The sequence below is a fragment of the Diabrotica virgifera genome, chromosome 8, assembly GCF_917563875.1.
Source record: "Diabrotica virgifera virgifera chromosome 8, PGI_DIABVI_V3a".
In the NCBI taxonomy this organism is placed as follows: Eukaryota; Metazoa; Arthropoda; class Insecta; order Coleoptera; family Chrysomelidae; genus Diabrotica; species Diabrotica virgifera.
Window position 1 is genome coordinate 213,296,766 of NC_065450.1, and position 26,160 is coordinate 213,322,925.

The following is a 26,160-nucleotide window of genomic DNA, read 5'->3' on the forward strand; positions in this document are numbered from 1 at the left end:
TTATTATATTTGTGAGATCTTTTCGTTCTTTCTAAAGCAAGATTTTTGTTTCTTATCCAATCTTTTTCTGAATCTACTTCTTTCAGTTCAGATGGCAGTGTTGTTACTTTTTTGCCATACATTAAATATGATGGTGAGAAACCAGTTACAGTATGTTCGGTATCATTGTATTTGCCCACACATTCTTGTGCTATTGTTGTCCAAGCTTTTTTTTTCTTTTGTCTCGTTAATTCTACACCTAATTTTATTAACCAGGGTTTGATTTAGTCTCTCATTGAGACCATTAGAAAAAGGAGAGTTAGCAGCAGTGAATATTAGTTTCGTAAACTTTTTCTCTAAAAACTTTTTAAAATCATTTGAATTTATTCCTGGATATTGGTCTGATAGAATCATTTCGATTTGATCATTTTCTGGAATACTATTTACAAGTTTAATGAAATCATTTGCAGTTTGAGTTTTCGATGTCAATATATATGCATATCGTGTGAAGTGGTCTACTAGAATATGTAAATATTTTTTTGTAGAACGGGAACCTCCAAAACCTCCTACTGTGTCTATACTGACAATGCTGAAAGGCTTTGTGGCTGGTCCCAAATGTGACATTAATCCGAATTTTTCTAATCCCCTTGATTTATTTCTAATGCATACTGAGCATTTTTGGCAGGTTTCTCTAATGTTTTTCTTCAACTTTTTCTTTAAAATCTAAGAATACTTTCTGTCTTTTACCTTGCTTGTTTACCAAGTATTCATTCTTGTTCAACTCACTAAATAGATGAGTAGTTGAAATCAATGAATATTTATCAAGTTTATTCATTATGTCGTCTGGCAAACCTAATACAATAAGGTTTATTAATGTGTCATTGTCGATTGTTTTATTTACTTCCAATAATAATCTTTCTTTTTTTGTTGCATATTCTATAAGAGAACCACTTTGATATTTGAATGTGAATGCGTATTTGATTTGAGACCAACCTTTCTTTTCATATGCATCACAAAAGTTTGTTTTCCAAATTTTCCAATCTGATTGTACTGTGTATTTAATTATCATGCTACTGTACCAATCTAAACATTGTTTTTCAAGTAAGTATTTTAATGACTCTATTTTCTGTTCATCATCTATGATTTCAAATCGTTCACACTCTCTCTCAAAGTCTTCCATCCACTGACAAGCATTCGGTATTTTTATAGAAAATTTTTCAATCAAAAAACTTTCAGTTACTCTGCTAAAATTTTTTATTGATGGTATTTCTTTTTCATAAGTAGCAACTACAGATTGTGTTTTCTCATCTAAATACTGTTCCCCAAATTGTAAATTCTCACCATCATCTAAATATATCTTTCTCATTTCAATATCTAATGGTACCCATAAATTTCTTTTTTGACCTCTTTTTTTCAAAGAATTTTTTACTTTCATAAATACATTAGATTTCGCTAGGTATGTATGTTTATTTACCTGCTTGAATTCTTCTGGGAGCTCAAAAACACGTCCATCTGGAGTTTCAATTGCTGTTATACATATTTCATTCGTTTTTCCATCTGCGGATCCCTGTATTGTAAACTGGAACTTTAATTTCTCCATTTTTTTGACTAGTAATGTCGTTTTGTAATGATATTTATAGGAATAAGGACAGCTGTGTTGCTCTAGAATAAAGAAACGACATTTAATGTCAATATTCCCAATCTATGATTATTTCTACAAATAAGTGAAAATAAAAGTTTCATAAATGCTTGACATTTCATAAATGACGACGTCTGTCAATCCAATCTCTTCTCAGCTAGTGACGGTTCGGCAGGCCAGGAGTGTGTTCCGAATTTCTAACGTTGGCTGACTGCGTTCCAATTTGAAATTCCAATTTGAGATGACATCTTGGAGCACAGCAATATTAAAATGATGAAAGTATAATATGTAGTTTCATTACATATATATATATATATATATATATATATATATATATATATATATATATATTGTACAAATATTTTCGACCGTACTGTGTTAAATAGTGATTTTTTGAATAACGGCAATTCGGTCAGATGAAATAAAACTCTATTTGTTCTAGGTCTCAATATTTCGTCACTATTTGGTGACTTCTTCAGGAGAAAACTGTAAATTTATTAAGATTAGATATGGACAAAAGACAAAACATTTCATTACTTACAACTATAAGAGTGATAATTTAAATTCGTTTAACATATTATATTGAACATTGACTTGAGAAATGACTGATGTTATTTTGACATATATTTCGGAGTTATGGTAACTGCAATATATTTTATGTTAATAGAATATTGTCTAATATTGAAAAAAAATTTTAGTGAATACGTCAAAGTAAACAAGAAAAAGTATTTGCGAAATTTTAAGGTGGAAAGGTAATAGTAGATAAATGAAAAAGGACTTGAAGTATTTTAAATTGACTATAAAATGTAATCGATGGTACGTAATGAGTTAGTGTAAGACTGGTATTCAGAACTTGAATAAAAATAAGGTAGATTCATTGTTAGTAGATTAATTGAGTAATTTGTTTGTATTTTTTAAATTTTGGGAAAGAATGTTATGAATTACTTAGAATATTACAGTAGATATTACTCAAATGGTTAGTGTCAGTCTTATAATTAATTGATTCTGGAGTTTTGTTAATATGTACCATCTCAAGGAAGAGTCGTTTTTTATAGTTGTCAACTTGTTCTATTCAACTAACAATGAATCTACCTTATTTTTATTCAAGTTCTGAATACCAGTCTTACACTAACTCATTACGTACCATCGATTACATTTTATAGTCAATTTAAAATACTTCAAGTCCTTTTTCATTTATCTACTATTACCTTTCCACCTTAAAATTTCGCAAATACTTTTTCTTGTTTACTTTGACGTATTCACTAAAAATTTTTTTCAATATTAGACAATATTCTATTAACATAAAATATATTGCAGTTACCATAACTCCGAAATATATGTCAAAATAACATCAGTCATTTCTCAAGTCAATGTTCAATATAATATGTTAAACGAATTTAAATTATCACTCTTATAGTTGTAAGTAATGAAATGTTTTGTCTTTTGTCCATATCTAATCTTAATAAATTTACAGTTTTCTCCTGAAGAAGTCACCAAATAGTGACGAAATATTGAGACCTAGAACAAATAGAGTTTTATTTCATCTGACCGAATTGCCGTTATTCAAAAAATCACTATATATATATATATATATATATATATATATATATATATATATATATATATATATATATATATATATATATATATATATATATATATATATATATATATAGTAGGGTGTGCGGTAACTACACTTCCTGCAAAGTATGGGATGGATATGTCAAATATTTTTAAAGTAGTGGGTAAAAATAGTTATTAAATTTTCAAATAAAACAACACTCAGTAACGAAGCACATTTTATTGAAGTGATTTGGGTTAAATATTAATATTTTGAGGTCTAGAATCTACAACTCAGAGATTGGACATTTTTAATGAATCATCCATAAATGTGATTTAATGCTTAAGAAATGTCATATACTTATGCAGTTCAGCAAAAGGGATTCCCCGAACATATCGCTGCCTCAGTGCAACACTGTACTATCTCAAAATCAACCATTTTGAGAAAAACGGGTTTAAAGTTTTTCATGCGCTAAGATTGACTCCTCAGCGAAAATTATTGTTTATTTTCGTTTTTCAGTTAGTTGTTAGTTTACGTAAATTAGTCTTGTACAATTTTAAAAAGCACTAATGTATATATCGTTTAAAACATTTTTTATTTATTGGTTTAAATGAAAGGAATTTGAGTGGTTACAATATTGAACTGAACGTTTCAACAACTTTTAAAACTGTTATATTTATTTGTAGATGTTACTGTTTTGTTTTGGAAATTTAATGACATTAAATTAAATTTTTTCCACAATGTTATACAATAGTTTTGAATGTTACACTTTAGCTCTGAAATAATATAATATATAATAAAAATATTGAGTGATTGTTGTGTAAGTGTTGTTGGGAAATTTTTGGTAAAACGCCATTTCCTAATGGAGAATAAATAATATTTATTGACACTGCCATCTTAAAAAACTACATTTATTTTTAGGCTGTATTCAGTACACGTGACATACAACAGAAAGAACTGACTTAATTATCTCCATCATTTTCTTTGGTCTTCACCCCATGGAAAAAGTTATAAGGCGTTGGTATTAATTTTGCATCGCATAAACTTATATTAAATCCGCTTTTTTCTGAAGTAGAATCCCTGGAGGAGCTCGATATGCTTGTTTGAATTGGTGCTTGTTGGAGTTCGGCTCGTTGGAGTTCGGCGGCTGTTGTTTTGCTTTTCTAGGTTTCTTTTGGACATCTTTAGAAGTAACTGAAGAGCAAGAATGTCCTCTAGACATAACAACAAGAGAACCAATTTTCTTTTTTGTTATTTTATCGTCTAGGTTAAAAAACACCATTTCGTTTTGCTCATAAGAATATTTATAAAAAACAGTCGATGGAGTTGATTTCTTTACTTGAAATGATTTAACGTTCGCCCATACTACTTTCTCTCCTGATATAGAGTACTGGAAATTTTTACCCGGAAAAGGATTTTCTATCGCAGTTCAGTCGTATACATCTGAGGTGTCCATTTCTTTTACCTGAAATTGTCTTTTTTCGTTATTTGCCACTTGAACTACAGCGACTAGTTGGCTGGGGACATAAAGAGGGTTCCTGTTAATAGTCTTTTTTAATTGTCGTTCAATCGAAGAATGCATGCTATCCCTCTCGTTTTGAGTATGACCAACAAGCAAGTATTTATGAGTAATTGAAGGAATATCTAAAGTTTGTACTGCATATAGATACATTGCTAGGAGAACGTGGTTGTTATTTTGGCCACTGCAGTTGCCAGAATACAAAATAACAGATTTTCCATTAGCAGTTTCTTTTAAAAGATCAAAAAGGAATGAAGCGATTTTTAAAGCTCCACGTTTTGCACACCCTTCATGCCAAATATAGCAATGGCCTTGCTTAGATGTGGCGTCAAAAACCGTAAAATTTAAGGTGTTTAGTTTTCTTTTATAGTAAAATGTTGAAATTTGCCCCTTTGGAAGTTGAAATACAGCTTCAAGATCAAAACAATCAACAAGAGTGTTCGAGTTATGATCCCTACTATTGTTTATGTCTTGCTGCTTATCTGCACGAGCCGTACAGAGAACTGCCTGCATGGCAATACTACAATAATTCTTTGATTATATTACTGTATTGCTCTGAGTTTTATACAATTTTTCTAGAGCAACACCGTAATATTTTTAGTTATTATTCTATTGCCCTGTAATGTAAGCTCTTTAAGCACAGAACCATAGTAACGTATGATGGAATTATAAATTTAAAAAAATATATTTTAAGATAGTACAGTATTGATCTGAAAAGAACCATCATTCATTCATAGGAATTTATTCTTATTTCAGAACATACAAATTTTGAGATGTTACAGTATAGCACTGATACAGCGATATATCTGCAGATAAAATAAGCCAAATTGATTTGTGACATCTAATGAGAGGTCGTAGAAAGTTGATTTTGTTCAATATAGGATGATAGCACGACGATACTTTATACTTTAGTGATAAGCTGACATAAAATTTCAATAGTAGATACCACGCTATAAGAAGTAGTCACTTCTGTCACAAGTACCACGTACCGTTACTTATTGTCTTTGTTTTTGAAATCGATATCTACACTACACCAACAAATTAACGCACCATCTTAAAAATGGGTCATTTTTGAAGTCTCGAATTTCCCAAATTTTTCGTCCGTTTTAACTGATTTTTTTTATATGTTATAGCAGGGGTGGGCAAAGTGCGGCCCGCGGGCCGCATGCGGCCCTTTATAAATTTTTTTGCGGCCCGCGGAAAAAAGTAAATTATTTTCAAAAAATGAATAACCATTTTCAATTTTTGATTTACATGTTTACTCTGATTGGAGTACGAAGGGAACCATTCTCGTTGGAACTTTACCGCGCTGAGCAGATGGGACATGAATTATAAATTGTAAAATTCCCTCATCTTCCTTAGCCCCTGCATCCGTTACGGCTTGCAAATTGTAGAAGCCTCGGTATGTAACCAGAGAAGGTTCCCATTGTTTTCAGTCTAGTGGGATGTAGAGTAGCATTATGTTATTTTATATGCCATTAGAGTGAAAACTTATAGTCCAGGGCTCATCTGTTTTGAGATGGACGTTGAGAGGTGACTCAAATTTTTTTGCAGAAATTGCTTAAAAATAACTCAAATAATAATATTTGAGTTATCCTCCCGTTCAAAATGGTCCGGAACATTGTTTAAATAATCAAAATGTCAAAATATGAAGGAAAAATTAGATTTTTTTATTGGTTTTTTGAATATAACTTTATTACTGTTCAATTCTGAGAAAAGTTGTACTGACATAAAAGTTGCGTAATTAAATTTCCTACTATATAGAATCGGTTAAAAATTTAAAAAATAGTCACCCCTGTTGCAAAATAGCAATACTTGCGAAAAAAAAACATACAAAAACAAGTATTCGCATTTTACGTTTTTCAACCATTTATACTAAACTTAGGACTTTCATATTTTACCCAGAAAAACTTTATGATATAGTAAAACAACACTGTAAATTTCATTAAGATCGATTTAATAGATTTTGCAAAATAAATTTTGCAATCCAGCTTTCGCAAAAAAATTACTTTTTTAAAAATGTTGCAGGACTGAAAATAAAGCAGATAGTAAGTTGAATTTTTTTTTGCTTATAGAAGTGTACTGTACCTTTCATTTGCAATTTGCAAAATTAAAATCGAATAATTACCACGGCGTCAGGAAATTTTTTAAATAAACATTAATTTTTGGTGCTACGCGCAGGACAGCGGTGTTCGATTCACACAAGTTGATTTCCACCAAAATTTCTTCTAATCTTTATCTAATATATTATTTTCTTACTCTATATTTTGTTGTATTTTAATATTTTAATTCCACAAAAATCAAACTAATGTTATTATTGTTTGTGAAATATTGTTTAAACAAGTGCATATGTTTAAAAATAATAAACTTTTATTCTCTAAGTTAAAATATATGAACAAAGAAAGTTTTTGCTAAAAAAATTGTTATTTCAAAGGATAGAGTATGTGCTTTTATTTTGCAATAAACAAATTTATTTATTTATATCGAAATGTAATAAAAATTAAAATGTATCAATCATTATCAAAGGTTATTGAAATGCCCAATGAGAGCAACCTATCCGCTGTCCTGCGCGTAGCACCAATAATTAATGTTTATTTAAAAAAATTCCTGACGCCGTGGCAGTTAATCGATTTTAATTTTGCAAATTGCAAATAAAAGATACAGTACACTTCTATACGCAAAAAAAATTTCAACTTGCTATCTGCTTTATTTTCAGTCCTGTAACAATTAAAAAAAAACGAATTTTTTTTGCGAAAGCTGGATTGCAAAATTTATTTTGCAAAATCTATTGAACCGATCTTAATGAAATTTACAGTATTGTTTTACTGTATCATAAAATTTTTCTGGGTGAAATATGAAGGTCCTAAGTGAGCATAAATGGTTGGCAAAACGTAAAAAGCGAATACTTGTTTTTGTATAGTTTTTTCGCCATTATTGCTATTTTGCAACAAGGGTGACTATTTTTAAAATTTTTAACCAATTCTATATTGTAGGAAATTTAATTATGCAACTTTTATGTCAGTACAACTTTTCTCGGAAATGAATACTTTTAAAGTTATAATCAAAAAACGAAGAAAAAAATCGAATTTTTCCTTATTTATTTGACATTTTGATTATTTAAACAATGTTCCGGACCTTTTTGAGAGGGAGGATAACTCAAATATTATTATTTGAGTTATTTTCAAGCAATTTCTGCAAAAAAATTTGAGTCACCTCTCAACGTCCAAATGTACTAATATTTTTACAGATCCGCCCTGGTCTATTAGTCTTTGAAATTATTTTCATTTAAAGGTTTTTTAAAATTATTGCTAATATTAATAAATAAATATAGATAATGCAGCTAATTAGTTAACATTTTCGCAGCGGGTGATTTTTCCGCAAATTTTCAACATAACGCGGGCAATTATTTGGGTTGCCGGCACATAATTTTGTCGTACTCCCTAGGGAGGAAAAGTATGACTTTGGTCCCTACAATCATTTCAGTGAAACAATACTACAGATAAAACAATATTAGTAAAAACATAAATAGGTTCATAGATAAACTGAAAATAGATAAATATCTACTCTTATATTTGTGGGAAATAGAATACTTAAATAAGTGAGAATGTTATTTGGAGAAGAGAGATATGGTTCGAAAATTTTGAAAATTTCGAATATTTTATTATTTTGAAAGAAAGTACATAACTTCGGGAATAGTCTCTGAAAATTCCAGTTGGACCGAAGTAAAATTACCGCATGTTTGATATTCCTACCTTCGGCTCACTTTGCAGCAGCTTCGAGCCAGCGCGCTTGAGCGTAGGGGAGAGTGGTCTATGCTGGGACATGGTTCATAGTGGGACAAATGACCTGGCAACCTTGTAAATTGCGTCGAACACCTCAAATCACTTGTGTTGAGTCATATGTTCAGACACGTTGTGTTTTGTGATTAATTTGCGGTTTCCGGTCGATAATAAGAGAAATATTTAATATTTTCAATAAAAAGGTAAGTAAATATATGTCATTTCTCCATTTAGAGTCAAATAATTTCGTTTATAACTTTTTTATTAGTAAATATTTTAAAAACATACTTAGTATGTTTTGAGGTTATGATATGAGAGAGTAGATCGGCTAGTAAATATTTGTTTTCGTGTTGTCAATTTTAAGTAATCAGTTAGAATTTATTTTTCGTGGAATGGTTCATACTGGGAAATATCTATGTGGTGCATATTGGGACATCTAAAAAAGTGGTCTATACTGGGACGCATGTAAATAGTGTATGTTTTAAGCGTTTTTCTGATGATTTTTATTTAAAAGTAGGTTTCTAATTAAATATTTTTAACTTTTGTATATTTAAAACATATCAATGTTGCCAAATTGAATAAAAAACAATTAAAGATGATAATTTTTATATCTTGTTTAATTTTGTTACAGATTTTTTAACAATGCCTAAGTGGGCGAGGGGAAAGCTACAAGATCATTATGAAGATAGTGCGATACTTCACTTGGAAAGAGCAAACCAGATAAAGAAAGCTGTCCTACAAGTAATCAGCGGTCAGAAAACCTTAAGAGAAGCAGCAGCAATAAACTCTATATCAAAATCGGCTTTGCAGCGTCATGTTTCAAAATATAAGGCTCTCTCAGGTGATGAAACAGAGAAGTATGATTTTACACAAAAACATGGGTATAAATCCGTATTTACTGAAGCACAAGAAGCTATGTTGGCACAATATTTACTTGATGCCTCTTATATGTGCTACGGTTTAACTGAAAGAGGGACTAGAATTTTGGCTTATTCTTTTGCCATCACAAATTCAATTGTTATACCAGACTCTTGGAATTTAAATGGTGCTGCTGGGACTGAATGGATGAAAAATTTCCGACATCGTAATTCGCGGTTGAAGTCACGCACACCGGAAGCTACCAGTTTGTCTCGTGCGACAAGCTTTAACAAACACAATGTTAGTGAGTTTTTTAAAAATCTAACGAGTGTGCTTCAAAAGTATAAATTTTGTGCAAGTGACATCTATAATTTAGACGAGACCGGAGTTACGACTGTTCACAAGCCTCCAAAGATATTAGCGCAAAGTGGTTGCAAACAAGTCGGAAAAATCACTTCGGGAGAACGAGGTATTTTAGTAACAATGTGTTCTGTAATATCTGCAAAGGGTACTTTTATTCCACCATTTATGGTTTTCCCAAGAAAAAAATTTATCCCAAAAATGTTACAACACGCTCCTCCTGGTTCTGGTGGTTCCGCATTTCCTTCAGGTTGGATGACTGCGAACAGGTTTTCAGAATGTTTGGATCATATTATCAAACATACTAACTGCTCTCCTGCTAAAAAGATATTAATTATATTGGACAATCATGAAAGCCATTAAGCACTTGATGTTTTAAAGAAAGCAAAAGATAATGGCATAGTATTATTGACCATACCACCACACTGCAGTCATCGGCTGCAGCCTTTGGATGTTTCCTGCCATGGGTCCTTCAAGTCATACTACAATAGAGCATCTGATGAATGGATGATTAATCACCCGGGTACACTTTTAACAATTTATAACATAAGTGAAATTGTTGGTAAAGCATTTCCTTTAGCCTTTACCCCAACCAACATCTTAAAAGGCTTCCAGAAAACTGGAATTTGTCCGCTGAATTCCAACATTTTTACAGACCAAGATTTCATGATGTCTTATGTCACAGATCGGCCGTCTGAAGTTGCAGCTTTACCAAATCCAGAACCTCAAAATACTACAACAAACGAAGCAAATACTCCACCCCAGTTATCCACTGAGGTTCATATTGTTCCCATAGAAAAGATATCAGTTGATTCAAATGAAATTAATACTGCCTATTTTGAACCTTCTGATTTATCTCCAGTAGCTGGACCTTCTCATTCTAGAGCATTAATATTAATAACACCTGAAGTCATTAGGCCTCATCCAAAAGCACCTCCTAGAAAAAATACCACCTAAAGAAAGAAGGGGCAATCACTAGTACTTACAGACACTCCTATAAAAGATAAAATAGAAGAAGAGTATAGACAAAGATAAGAAAAGAAACAGTTAAAAGAAAACAAGAAACAGAAAGTCACAAAACAAGTGTTTGGAGCATTACAAAAAATATAAACTAAAAAAAATAAGAACACATGTAATGTAGATTTATTACCTAACAAAAGGTACAAACGCCAATCAAGCTTTGAAGAGTCCGAAACAGACGACGACATAGAATTCAACGCACTTTGTGACGATGGAGACAATGATTTAGAGCCAGATATTCATATTGGCGATTTTGTTATTGTGAAATACCCTACCAAAAAAACTGTTCGTCATTATGCTGGATGTGTTGAAGATATTATTAACGGTGAATATGTGATTTCTTTCCTTCGTAAAACATTGGGTAATACATTTACTTATCCCGAGAAAGAAGATATAGACACAATAGAACAAGATAGTATTGTTAGGATTTTACCAAAACCTAGCGCAATAGGTTCAACGGAACGTTCAGCAAATCAGCTACAGTTCCAGTTTGATTTTTCTACATATAAAATGTTTTAAATGCTTTCTGTAATCTTAATTTTTATATAAATAAATTTCTTAATATTTTTAATATTGATTCCCCATGAACACCTACTTATCTCCTGCTTCAACTATATGGTCCCAGTATGGACCATATGTGTCCCAATATAAACCAATAGGAGTCCCACTATGAACCAATATTGGTCCATACTGGGACAAATGGTTCATACTGGGACAATGATTATGCAGTCCTTTCTATTAACTTTATCTAAAATTCCAATTGACACATAATCGAGGATATTCAAAGCAGTGATTTTATACGTTCAAACCTTTAGAAAAATAAGAGATGCAACCGAAAGACTGAAATGTTCAAAAGTGTCCCACTATAGACCACCCTCCCCTACTGAGAAACGTTCAACAGGTGTTCCACTTCTCTTTTGTAAATTACTCCGCGATTTAAAAATATATTCCGATGTGCATCACTTTACGATTTGACATACAAAAAAAGAAATCGAAAATAAAAATTGTCAAAACTTTAAACGCGTTTTTCTCAAAAATCCGCAAAAACGCTTCCAAAACTTACAACGTTCACCGTCTCAAAAGCGGTGGACATTGTAACTCAAAAGCTACTTGACAGATCCACCTGAAATTTTTCATATATTTTCTTTAGACATTTCGTGAAGTAAATCTGTCGAGATATTTTTTGTTTTGGGCTTCATTTTCACCCTTTTTTACAAAAAACTTTAAAATCTAAAAAATAGTTAAAACTAAAAAAACTCGGGAGTATTACCTCAAGAAACTCATGCTAATAAAACATTTTTGAATTTCTTTTTCATGATCCCATTACTAGTTTGTTTACTGCAAAATCTTCTTTTTTGAGGTGTCTGTAAAAATTTGCCACAGTTGGCTTATTTTTCAATATTAAGTCTTGAATTTTTCTTAATATGTACCATTTTGTTTGTTTGTTTTGTTTTCAAACAAAATTCAAAAAAGGTGCTTGAAATGTTAATTTCAAACCATGCCCTCTCTTACGCATAATTAGTAAAAAGGTAAAAATTCGAACATGTTAAGGTAACAAATATTGCGGCAGTGGCGGATCCAGAGGGGGGATCACGGGGTTACGACCCCCCCCCCCCCAACGAAAATAAATATTAATTCAATAATTTTAAAACAAAGAAAAACCGAGAACTGTCAAACAAAAAAAATTAGGCCCATCCAAAAAATAATTGAAAACCCACTTATCTTAGGGGTGGTAAGACTAAGTGACCTTGCATCAGAGAAAAGTAATTCAATCATCCTCAAGATCCATGACTCCCCCCCGCCAAAAAATTCTGGATTCGCCACTGTATTGCGGCCCTCGGTAATAGACAAAAACATTTTGTGGCCCTTTCTAAAAAAAGTTTGCCCACCCTTGTGTTATAGCCTTATTTTTTAACAATATCGTTGTAATAATATTGTTGCTGGAGAGGTAAATTGTCATTTTTTACCGGGTGTAACAATCAAACTGTGTTTTTTTAAGTTCACCAGACCCTGTGGAATTGTCTAGCATTCACAAAATACTGAAATTACAACCCAATAATAGCCTCAGATTTTTTTAATGGAAACTAGCCATGTTTTTCATCAATACAGGGTGTGCGGCAAACTTTAAAGGGTAATTCTACATGAAAAAGAAATGACAGTTTGCTTTATAAACTTATGTCCGCAAAAGCTTCATGTTCGAGAGACGGGATGTTGAAATTTTTCTTTCAAACTGTCGACTTTGTTGCTCTAAAACCGGTTGAGATATGCAAATGAATTTTGATAGGCATTATTATTTGATAGCGATACTGCGCATTGTTTGTCATATAATTAAGAATTTTATATTTACCATTGGAGTGCGTACGGGTAATATGACCAGTACGCGCGCCAATGGAGTATACGCACCTTTACTACATTATTATTATTGTCCAGTTATATTCTCAGTTATATCTAGCGATTGGTTGGTTAGATATTTAGTTTTTGTTTGATTTATTTTTAATCCTATTTCTTTTGATTTGGTAGTTAGGTCTAATAACATGTCCTGAAATTATTCTCTGCCTTTTGCTATTAGCGTAACATCATCGGCAAATTTCAGATGGTTTAGGTTTTCATCTATCGACCATCTAGTCTAGTTAGGCGAAGCAATAAAGCAATAAAATCGGCCTTACCTCCGAAAAAAAAAACCACAAGACGGATATTAATAATTTTGCATTCGATTCGTGAATGCGCCAGGAAACTTTGTGACCCCGAGCCACGATATAATATTGAAAAACTGCATACAAAAAATGCATTCTTAAAGTGCATCTCAAACAGACAATAAAAAAAATTCAGAACTTGTTCTAGAACTATCGACCGAACTATCGGCGGAAATGATTCCATTTTTTTTGCTAGGGGGGTTTTTGGTGTCGTTGAAAACGAATATGACGTCGAATGTGATCTGCGGAGTACCTGCTGCCCAGGGTACCTACTGTTCAACTCGTCTTGTGGAGATTTCGGCAAATTCATTAAAAAAATAGTCAAAAATCATTAGTCACTAGATAAACAGTAGGTACCCTGGGCACCAGATACTCCGTAAATCACTTCCAATGTCATATTCGTAGTCATAGACTCTAAAAACTCCCGAGTAATGAATTTTGATTAATTTTTTAATGAATTTGCCGAAATCTCCAGAAAACGAGGTAAATAGTAGATACCCTCGATACCGGGTACTCCGGAAATCACTTCCGATGTCATATTCGTCGTAAGCGACCCCAAAAACCCCCCAAGTAATGATTTTTGACTAATTTTTAATAAATTTGCCGAAAACTCCTCAAGACGAGGCAAACAGTAGGTACCCTGGGCACCAGGTACTCCGAAGATCACTTACGTCATATTCGTTTTCAGCGACCCCAAAAACCCCGGAGTAACAAAATTGAACTTATTTCCGCCGATAATTGACGAGTTCTGAATTTTTTTTATTGTCTGTTCGAGATGCACTTTAAGAATGCATTATTGTAAGCAGTTTTTTAATATTATATCATTGCTCGGGGTCACAAAGTTTCCTAAAGCATTCACAAATCGAACGCAAAAAGAATTATTAAGATCCGTCTTGTCGTTTTTTTTTTTCGGAGGTTCGGTGCTTTTTTGCTTCGACTAATTATAGTCTAAGAGCTAGTGAACCTTCCGACTAACGGTCGTCCTGTAAGGCTAGAAATTTTTCTAGTGATAATTCATAGCACACCAAGGCTAAAAACCATGACCTGGCAGGCCTCAGCGGTGCACATGTATCTACCAGGTGAATCGAAAAGTCCAAATTTAGGGGGTAAAATAAACTTTCTCCTGTAAGGTTTAAATTTAAGTATGTGTTTGAGTAAGTCATTTAGAAGAAATGTGTACAATGACAGGCGATTCTGAAGAGCATAAGACCTTGCCAGGCAAGGGGAAAGATTAGGGGTTTTTCCTAAAAATTATTCTTTTTGCGTCCAACAAATTTTTTTTAGGTTTTTTGATACATTCCAAACAGAAAACGTCTTTAGTGATTTTTCTCTTAAGTTAATAGTTTTTGTTATATAAGCGCTTGAAAATTTTGAAAATTGCGAAATCGGCCATTTTTAACCCTAAATCGGACATTTGTTTAAAAATTTCAATGTTGCCAAGGTACGTAGATATTCTTTAAACATTGATTGATGAAATCCCGAAGTGTTATTTGCAATAAAATATCGAAAACCCCTTTGTTTTTTTAATTGCTTATCAAGCGGGCGCGTCACTGTAGTATAAGTGAGGACGTTTGAGTTTGCATAAATTCATTATCTCGTGAATGGGCAAATTTCAAGAGAAATCCTCAGATAGGTCGATTTTTATTTTTGAATTAGGACTTTTTGGCATATATATATAATACTAGTGACGTCATCCATCTGGGCGTGATGACGTAATCGATGATTTTTTTAAATAAGAGTAGGGGTTGCGTGATAGCTCATTTGAAAGGTTATTTAATTCTCTATTCAGTAATATAAACATTAACATAATTATTTATACAAGGTTTACAAAAAAGATTTTTCTTCTATTTGTCAAATTTAATCAAAGTTAATTTAATAAAAAAAAATTTTTTTGTACACCCCTTATAAATAATTATGTTAATGTTTACATTAGCGAATAGAGAATTAAATAACCTTTCAAATGAGCTGTTACACAACCCCTACTCTCATTTAAAAAAATCATCGATTACGTCATTACACTCAGATGGATGACGTCACTAGTATTAAATATATGTCAAAAAGTCCTAATTTAAAAATAAAAATCGACCTGTCTGAGGATTTCTCTCGAAATTTGCCCATTCTCGAGATAATGAATTTATGCCAACTCAAACGTCCTCACTTATACCACAGTGTCGCGCCCGCTTGATTAGCAATTAAAAAACAAAGGCGTTTCCGATATTTTATTAAAAAAAGTCTTTGAGATTTTATCAATCAATGTTTAAAGAATATCTACCTACCTTGGCAACTTTGAAATTTTTAGATAAATGTCAGATTTAGGGTTAAAAATGGCCGATTTCGCAATTTTCAAAATTTTCAATCGCTTATATAACAAAAACTATTAACTTAAGAGAAAAATCACTAAACACCTTTTCTGTTTGGAATTATTCAAAAAACCTAAAAAAAAATTGTTCGATGCAAAAAGAATAATTTTAGGAAAAACCCCTAATCTTTCCCCTTGCCTGGCAAGGTCTAATGCTCTTCAGAATCGCCTGTCATTGTACACATTTCTTCTAAATGACTTACTCAAACATATACTTAAATTTAAACCTTACAGGAGAAAGTTTATTTTACCCCCTAAATTTGCACTTTTCGATTCACCTGGTAGATACACGTGCACCGCTGAGGCCTGCCAGGTCATGGTTTTTAGGCTTGATGTGCTATGAATTATCACTAGAAAAATTTCTAGCCTTACAGGACGACCGTTAGTCGGAGAGTTCACTAGCACTTAGACTATTATGATTGTAAAGCATCCAGAAATCGGATAATGTCTGTGAGATTTTATTTAAAATAAGAAAGTTGATAACTGCCACTGTTACATAATATACTCCGCATACAGGGTGTAACAAAAATACAGGTCATAAATTTAATCGCATATTCTGGGAACAAAAATAATTCGATTGAACCTAACTTACCTTAGTACAAATGTGCACATAAAAAAAGTTACAGCCCTTTTAAGTTACAAAATGAAAATCGATTTTTTCGAATGTATCGAAAACTATTGGAGATTTTTTATTGAACGTGGACATGTGACATTCTTATGGCACTAGCATCTTAATAAAACATTATAGTGAAATTTGGAGACCCCATAAAAATTTTATGGCGGTTTTGTTCCCTTAAACCCCCCCAAACTTTTGTGTACGTTCCAATTAAATTATTATTGTAGTACCATTAGTTAAACACAATGCTTTTAAAACTTTTTTGCCTCTTAATACTTTTCGAAAAGTCAGTTTTTATCGAGATATTTCGAATATTTGTCAAATCCACCACATATTTGTATATGGTTAAGTACGATTATGGAGACTTGGTAATAATATGAACATTTATTTATGATTTACATTTTTAGGGATATTGTGAACCATATTAAAAAAGAAGTCACATCTCGATAAAAGGTACCTTTTCGAAAAAATACAAAGAGGCAAAAAAGTTTTAAAAACACTGTGTTTAACTAATGGTACCGCAGTAATATTTTAACTGGAACGTACACAAACATTTGGGGGGTTTAAATGAAGAAAACCCCCATAAAATTTTTATGTGAACATATTGAAAAATAAGCCTCAACTCGATAAAAACTGCCTTATCGAAAAAATACTAAGAGGCAAAAAAGTTTTAATAATATTGAATTTAACTAATGGTACCACACTAATAATTTAATTGAGACGTACACAAAAAGACTAAGTTTTCACTCTAATGGCATATAAAACAACATAATGCTATTTTACATCCCACCAAAATGAAAACAATGGGAACCTTCTCTGGTTACACCTCCGAGGCTTCTACAATTTGCAAGCCATACGGATACTGCGACTAAGGAAGATGAGGGAATTCTACAATTTACAATTCACGTCCCATCTGCTCAGCGCAGTAAAGTTCCAACGAGAATGGTTCCCTTCATACTCCACACAGAGTAAATGTAAATCAAAAATTAATAACCATTTTCAATTTCGTTGCAAAACGAAAACACAGCCGAACCATATTCTAGACCAATCAGAGAGTGCCGCAAGCACCCCTACCGGTTTCGAAATTTATTAGTCTCTCATCAGGAGGCACATATGCTGCTCTCCCTGATCCAACCAAAACAAACGCCAGCGTGCAGTCCCGGATTGCAACGAACGAAATGGCATAGATGCCCTAGCGGCAACTGCTAGCAAAAAGACTAAGTTTTCACTCTAATAGCATATACAACAACATAATGCTATTCTACATCCCACCAGAATGAAAACAATGGGAACCTTCTCTGGTTGCACCTCCGAGGCTTCTACAATTTGCAAGCCATACGGATACTGAGACTAAGGAAGATGAGGGAATTCTACAATTTACAATTCACGTCCCATCTGCTCAGCGCGGTAAAGTTCCAACGAGAATGGTTCCCTTCATACTCCACACAGAGTAAATGTAAATCAAAAATAAATAACCATTTTCAATTTCGTTGCAACACGAAAACACAGCCGAACCATATTCTAGACCAATCAGAGAGTGCCGCAAGCACCCCAACCGGTTTCGAAACTTATTAGTCTCTCATCAGGAGGCACATATGCTTGCAGGTGCTTGCGGCACTCTCTGATTGGTCTAGAATATGGTTCGGCTGTGTTTTCGCTTTGCAACGAAATTGAAAATGGTTATTAATTTTTGACGTACACAAAAGTTTGTTTGGGTTTAAGGGAACAAAATTCCCATAAAATTTTTATGGGGACACAAATTTCACTATAATTTTTTTTAAGATGTTCCTGCCATAAGAATGCCACATGTCCATTTTCAATAAAAAATCTCCAATAGTTTTCAATATATTCGAAAAAATCGATTTTCATTTTGTAACTTCAAAGGGCTGTAACTTTTTTATGTGCATATTAGTACTAAGGTAAGTTAGGTTCATTCGAACTATTTTTGGTCCCAGAATATGTGATTTAATTTATGACCTGTATTTTTGTTACACCCTGTATATTTCTTATTTTTAATATGTAAATTCAACATTCAACATTTTTACTTTAATTGATATTTTATCTAATAAAAATACAAAAATATTTTTATTTCTATGCAAATTAGAGTTATATTTTTAATAAATGTACAAAAGGCATGTTGTTTTTATATTCTACTATAAAATAAGTTGGTTTATATTAGCTGAACTAATAGACAAATATGTTTGTGAATCTGTTGTGTAGATTTGTTTTTTAAAAATAGTGAAACTCGTTAGAGAAACCAATTATTACTGTAGATCAGCGGTTCTCAATCTTTTTTGGTGACGGAACCCTTCTGGAAAGCAAAATACTTAACGGAACCCTACAATAAAACAATAATAGCAATAAGCATAATCAAACTCCAATGTAACAGTTACTTATTACTTACTTACATAACAAGTATGATAATAGAATATAATATTAAAATAAAAAGAATCTAACTAATGGGAGGTATGAAACTGTTTTTTATTTTTCATCAATTGGTTGATATCAGGTTTGAGAGATGACATTAATTTGAAGTCTCATATCAGGTTCGGCGTCCAGTCTATTGCGGTATTTTGTTTTTGTGGCTGCATATGTTGAGAATCCTGTTTCGCATAAATATGTTGTTGGGAACGGGAGAAGAATATTCAGCCACTTTGGCAATCATTGGATATTCATCACGGATTCTGCACCAAAAATCTTTGAGAGGCGTCGTTTTAAACAATGACTCCATAAATGTGTCTGATGACATTCGTATGAATGAAAAGAGATTCGTATATATCGTTTGACATATTTTCGGGCTTTTGTAAGTTGGGTTTATGAATCCATAAATTCAGTCTCATTTTTGTCTTCTGTTCTTCGGGAAAATACATTAAAAGATGCACGCATGGAAGTGAGATATTTGACTAATTCTTCAAATACATCATCTTGGAACATTTCTGAGTCCGTATCGCTAACAAACTGAGTAAAGCTTTCTATTTTTCTCTTTCTGACGCAAATAATTAAAAAATCTTATTTTCTTTTGAACGCAGTTATTTTGTTACAGGCCTGGAACACTGTTGTCTGTTTACCTTGCAATGATAAATTTAAACCGTTCAGTTTTTGAAAGATATCCGCCATAAAAGACAGTCGGAACAACCAAGTTTTATCATAAAAACGGTCTTTCAAATTGAAATAAGTATCTGAAAGAAACATTTGTAACTCAGCTCTAAGTTCAAATAGCCCTGTTAAAGTTTTACCCCGAGATAGCCATAGCACTTTTGTGGGTCTAGGACGTTTCATCGCCGCCGTTTCGATGCCGCCAGTTCGATGCCGATGCCGGCCGATTCATCGCTAGTCAATTAATCGCTATCTGATATATTTCCGAATTTTCGACAGTTACAATTATTAGTTATTTTTAGTATTAATTAGGAATTCTAGGAAATGCGAGATATGACGGCGATGAAATGGACTGGCGATGAACCGGCGGCATCGAAACGGCCGGCGATGAACCGGCGGCATCGAAACGTCCCATTCCGCACTTTTGTATGGAGCAGCAGTGCTTTACATTTGCTGCCATGATCTTCACACAATAATGAGAACAATCGAGAATATGGTCGTGATTTGATAAAATTAATTCTTTTTACTGCTTCATCCATAACTAATTTTAGATTTGACGGCATTTGCTTCATCGCAAGTGCTTGTATATGCAGTATATAATGGCTGGAGCTATAATTGGGAGCTTTATTTTTTATTCGTGACACTAATCCTGCTGTTTTACCTGTCATCGCATTGGCCCCATCTGTACAAATGTCAATGCAATCGTTCCAACTGAGATTATTTTCCTCAAAAAACATAATTATTTTATTAAAAATTTCCTCTCCGGTTGTGTTTGTGGGCAGCGGTGAACACATAAGCTTGTCTTCATCAAAAGAACTTTCATATGGATATCTCACGATAACCATCAAGATAGCCAGACCAGCGACATCAGTAGACTCATCTATTTGCAAGGCGAATCGTGTCTTTTGTAGACGTGTAACTAGGTAGTTCTTGTTTGACGTAGCTGGCCAGATCATGAATACGCCGTGAAACAGTATCGTTCGATAGCGGTACAGTAGAAAGATGCTTTGCAGATTTTTCATCGAGCATTCATTTTGTTATGTCTAACACACATGGTTTTATTAAATTTTCAGCCATATTGTACACTTCACCTGCTTGTGCAATGCGATAGCTAACTAAATATGATGCCTCTGTAGCCTTTTCATTAAAAGTTTTGGTTACATGCATTATAGTTTTTTGACTTTCCAATAACTGTTCTTTTTTACGTATAAAAAATTCTTTATTCTTGTTTTTAGACTCAGGGTGTACAGTTTATAAATGTCGGCGCAACTTAGCAGGTGCCATTGGAACTATTAGGAAACAGTTTACTACATAAAATGCAGATAGGTGAGCCGTTGGAATCAACAAAACCGAAACTGTGACGTCGTTGCATAATCGTCTTGACCGGTAATTGCTGTATATTCCGCGCGTACTGCTTTCGAACATTCGGCTTCGGTAGAAGATGTTGTTGCATCACGTTTAACGCCTTTAAGCCAACGTTCCATTCTTCTTTATTAAAAACCAGAAAATAACGTACGATCACAAACAACAAAAGTACAAAACTGATAAAATCAGAATACACCAGTAGAAAAATAAACACTTTTTTCTAGCGAGACTACTGACAGTACTGACTAAGGACTAAGTCACCAAAGAATACCCCAAACCACTAAGTTGGTTGGGGTATTCTTTGGTCACACTTAGTCGTGTATCGGCTGTGACAGGCTAGTAAAATTGTATGAGGCAACAGGAGGCAACTAAGTTCGACCAGTGGTTCGACCACGCCTCGTAAATCGTGCTGTACCGCGTCAGAAAAGTTGAACAGAGAGAGGTGTTTTGAATTTTTTTCTAAATTCTCGCGGAACCCTTACAGGGGTATCGCGGAACCCTAGGGTTCCGCGGAACACACTTTGAGTATCGCTGCTGTAGATATATAAATTGCCAATACTGCCAAAATGAATGCATAGACAATAATAACTGGTATCATCACAAACAATTTTTTTAGATATAACAATAAGTAATACACGTGTGGGTAGCTATTGAATTTTGTTAGTGTATTGTGTGTGATTATTGATTGCGAACAATGAAATGAAATATTTCCCAAAAATCGAAGAGCAAAGCAGATTTCGCGCCGGACGCTCCTGTTTAGAGAATACCTTTGTATTATACTTACTTACTTACTTAGTCCTAAGCCTTTCTACCTTTAGGTGTAAGGCTGGTGGAGTTGAGTTTGGCATTGTAGTCTCCATGCTTGTATTATAGCAATTGGTAAAAAAGAGAATGGAGAGAAATTTGACAACTCACCTAATGTTTGTTGATTTGGAAAAGGCTTATGAGAGTGTGCGAATAAACATGGTGTTTAAAGTGCTCCAAGAATCTGGTTTAGATAACACGTATGTAAAAGCTCTTGACAATATATACAAAAATTCGGTTAGTAGGATAAAAATAAAATACAATTTATCAAAACCTTTAAGACATCTAAAGGTCTAAGACAGGGATGTTGTCCCTCACCTACGCTGTTCAAAATTTACATCCAAAAAGCGCTACAACTATGGATGAAAAAGTCCCCAAGAATGGGAATAGAAATTGGAGAGGACTGCCTGTGTGCTTTGCTAGTTACAGATGACCAAGTACTAGTGGCAAATGATACAGAAGACGTAAAATCCATGACTAAAAAGCTAATCGAGGAATAAGCTAAATGGGGATTAAAAATAAACATAAATAGAACGAAACATCTTGAAGTTGGAGGAAATCCAGAAAATATTGCAGTTGAAGACGGTATTACAAACAGCTGTAAAGAATATAAATATTTAGGAACTGTTATTACGGAAGATGGTATCACAGAAAATGATATCCGTAAAAGAATAATTCAAGGACGAACAGTTATCCAAAAATTAAATTATATATTATGGTCAAAACGCGTCAGGATAACAACAAAAATAAACCTCTTATATAGTATAGTAGAACCAAATACAACATATGGCTCAGAATGTTGGCAGATAACACAAAGAAACAGAGACAAACTGAAAGCAGTAGAAATGAACTCACAATGGGATCACTCACAAGAAGTAAAATGTAGAATAGAGAAGGCTAGGAGTGCATTCAATAACATGGCCGAACTCTTAAAAAGCCACAACTTTAATCTGGAGATAAAAGTAAGGCTCCTACGATATTATAATATCTTCTCAATATTATACTACGGAGTTGAATTCTGGATACTCACTGAAGCAAAAGAGAAAAAAATTGGAGCCTTCGAGATGTGGCTATACAGATGAATCCTAAGTATATCATGGACTGACAAGATAACCAACTAGACCGTATTACGAAGAATGGAGAAAGAAAAAGAAGTGATGTATACCATCAAAACGAGAAAGTAAAATATCTCGGACACATAATGAAAAATGGCACTAAATAAAGATTACTGAAGGTAATCATTCAGGGAAAAGTATTCGAAAAGAGAGGAATTGTGAGAAGAAGAATATTATGGTTAAATAACCTGAGAAAATGGTTCCCCACAACAACTACCAATCTATTTAAAGCGTCAGTGAATAAAATAATTATAGCCAGAATGATCGCCAATATTCGAAACGAATAGGCCCCAAAAGAAGAAGAAGTTTACAATACCTGACTTGCCGAAGAGTATTTCCGAAATCTTTTTAGTTCAGATTCAGATTCAGATTCAGAAATGTTTATTGCTTTTAAATACAGTAAGTAATACAGTAATATCTCTCCTAATAAAACATTTTCCCCCATGACCATTGGTCATCTGGGGGGTTGGCCAAAATATAAATCAACATTTTTTTTCTATAAATAACAATTAAATTAACAATCATTAATAAAAAATATAACTAATGAATATGAAAAAAATGATAACTATGCTAGTTTCCAGGAAAAACCTCGTGATACTATCCCGACATCGTAAGTATTTGGTCTTACATTTAATTTACTCTCAAAGTTAATATCAAATTCTGACTTTACTATAGTTTTGTTTAAATTATAGATTATCAATAATACATGGATATATAAGGAATACTAAAATATAAAATATGTACTAACTCGACTATTGACTTACTGATTGTGGTATTTTCTTTCTATTGACTTTCTCTTTCAGTATGGGTATTCACATCCTACTGCATTCCACCGAGGAATTTGCGACACAATTGGTTTCGTTTAGCATAATTAGAGCCGCTTCTTTGATTTTTCTCTTTTTACTATCTGTTTCTTTCAGGACTATACTTGAATCTCTCCACTGAACTCTATGTTCATTATCCCATGCGTGTTGACATATTTGAGATCTATCAAATTCTCTATTTTTAATATAAGATTGATGTTCACTTATTGTAACGTTTAATGGTCTTGATGTTTCACCTATATAAAACTGTTCGCATTCACAAGGTATTTTATAAATTCAATTCTTTGTCCTTTCTTGTTCATTGCTAGGTTTAGTTTTAGATAGAAATTATATTAAAAATATAGAATTTGATAGATCTCAAATATGTCAACACGCATGGGATAATGAACATAGAGTTCAGTGGAGAGATTCAAGTATAGTCCTGAAAGAAACAGAGAGTAAAAAGAGAAAAATCAAAGAAGCGGCTCTAATTATGCTAAACGAAACCAATTGTGTCGCAAATTCCTCGGTCGAATGCAGTAGGATGTGGATACCATACTGAAAGAGGAAGTCAATAAAAAGAAAATACCACAATTAGTAAGTCAATAGTCGAGTTAGTACATATTTTATATTTTAGTATTATTTATATATCCATGTATTATTGATATTATCTATAATTTAAACAAAATTATAGTAAAGTCAGAATTTGGTATTAATTTTGAGAGTAAATTAAATGTAAGACCAAATACTTACGATGTCGGGATAGTGTCACGAGGTTTTTCCTGGTTTTCCCTCGTGATTTACTATGAAATCTCTAACGCAAGAATTTTAATGTCACCGTTGCATGTGGTTGTCTTTTTAAAGACAGATCACATGCTATGATTTTTTTTTGTGACGGATATTCTTGAGTTGGGATTGATTTCATGTAATCGAATGAACTATCTTTCAGTAAAGTCGTCCCAGGAACGCAACTCATAGATATTGGCAATATCATTTTAAAGTCTTCATATTTAGTCTAAACACTATCTTTAAATATTTTTTATGCAACTTCATCGTAAATAGATAGACATGCTCAATGTTGGTTTCTAAATCCAACATGTAGTTTGGACAGTAACTCTTAATATTCAACTTATTTTTTATAAAATTTCTTACCTCCTTAACTTCCTTAAATTCCGCCGATCCCCAAACTTAAGCTCCATAAGTCAGAATAGATCGGACTACCCCTTTATATATACGCACCATAGATGATAGTGGAAAATTCGCCTTAGCTAAGACCTGTCGCCCAGCCGTATTTATAGCTGCTCTAGCCGCTCGTCGTTTTTCGATAAAGTGGGAACTAAAAGATAGCCTCGGTGTTAGTTTCAGTCCCAAATAGCCATAGTTATTAACAACTTCCACCACTTCTCCATTTATTGTCCACTCTTCTTTAATTTTTCCACCTCCTTGTCTAAACGCCATAATTTTTGACTTGCCCATGTTGATCTTCAAATTCCGTAGTCTGCAATACTCCCCTAATTTATTGATCATAATTTGTAAAATTCTTGGGCTGCTTGCTAAAAGTATCATATCATCAGCATACAGCAATATTCTAATGATAAATCCGTTTAAATCAACGCTTCCTCATAGAAAATCATGTAAGTCATTAAGAAATAGTGCAAATAGCAGCGGACTAAGAATGCAGCCTTGTCTAACTCCCACCTCACAGTCAAACTAACGTGACGTACTATTCGTTCCCCATACTGTAGATTGTGCTCCTATAAAAATTCATTTGATAATTTCCCGCATTTTGGAAGACAACCCCATACAACTAAGCTTCTAATACAACGCTTGTCGATCAATTGTATCAAATGCTTTACTGAAGTCCACAAACAAAGCATAAATTCTCTTATAACACCTTGATCTTCGTATTTTAATTATGCTTGTCAAGTTAAACAGTTGGTCAACTGTAGAGTATCCTTTTTTAGAAAAATATTTTTAGTTGTCGTTTTCGGTATCTCAAAAAGCTTCAGTATACAATAAAACAAAACAAAGCTTATTTTGGAGACAAATATTTTTCAAAAATGGCCTCAATTTTGCGGATGTTATTTTATTTAAGAATCATTGTAATCACCCATACTTCCCTTAATTGTTTCCTTGTAACCTGTTCTCTTCAAGCTCTGTGTCTGGCCTCCCTTTTCAATAAATCTCGAAGAGCGTTGTAGAACATTTTTAAATTAGATATGAAAAATAAAAGAAGTCGCTAGCCTTAAAAAGTCATTTAGTGTTAGTACTGCGAAGACATTAAAATGTTTCATACTTCTATTTCCATTAAATCCCTAACTGTAATTACTTACATAGAATAGTTTGTGCTTGTCTTTTTCTCCTTTGAACTAGAGGACGTAGGCGGTTCTTGATAATAAAATTCCAATAGAGGGCGGTTTAGTTTTTCTTCTTTATAAGACTTTGTTTGAGTTGCATAGCGTGAATGGCTTTTAAAATATCTACTTAAACTCACTCTGTGTGGGAAATATTTTATTGGGGGTTAGTTTTATATATACAAAAGGATTACCATACACATATTCAACGTATAAGTACGTAATAAAAAACTTTACAAA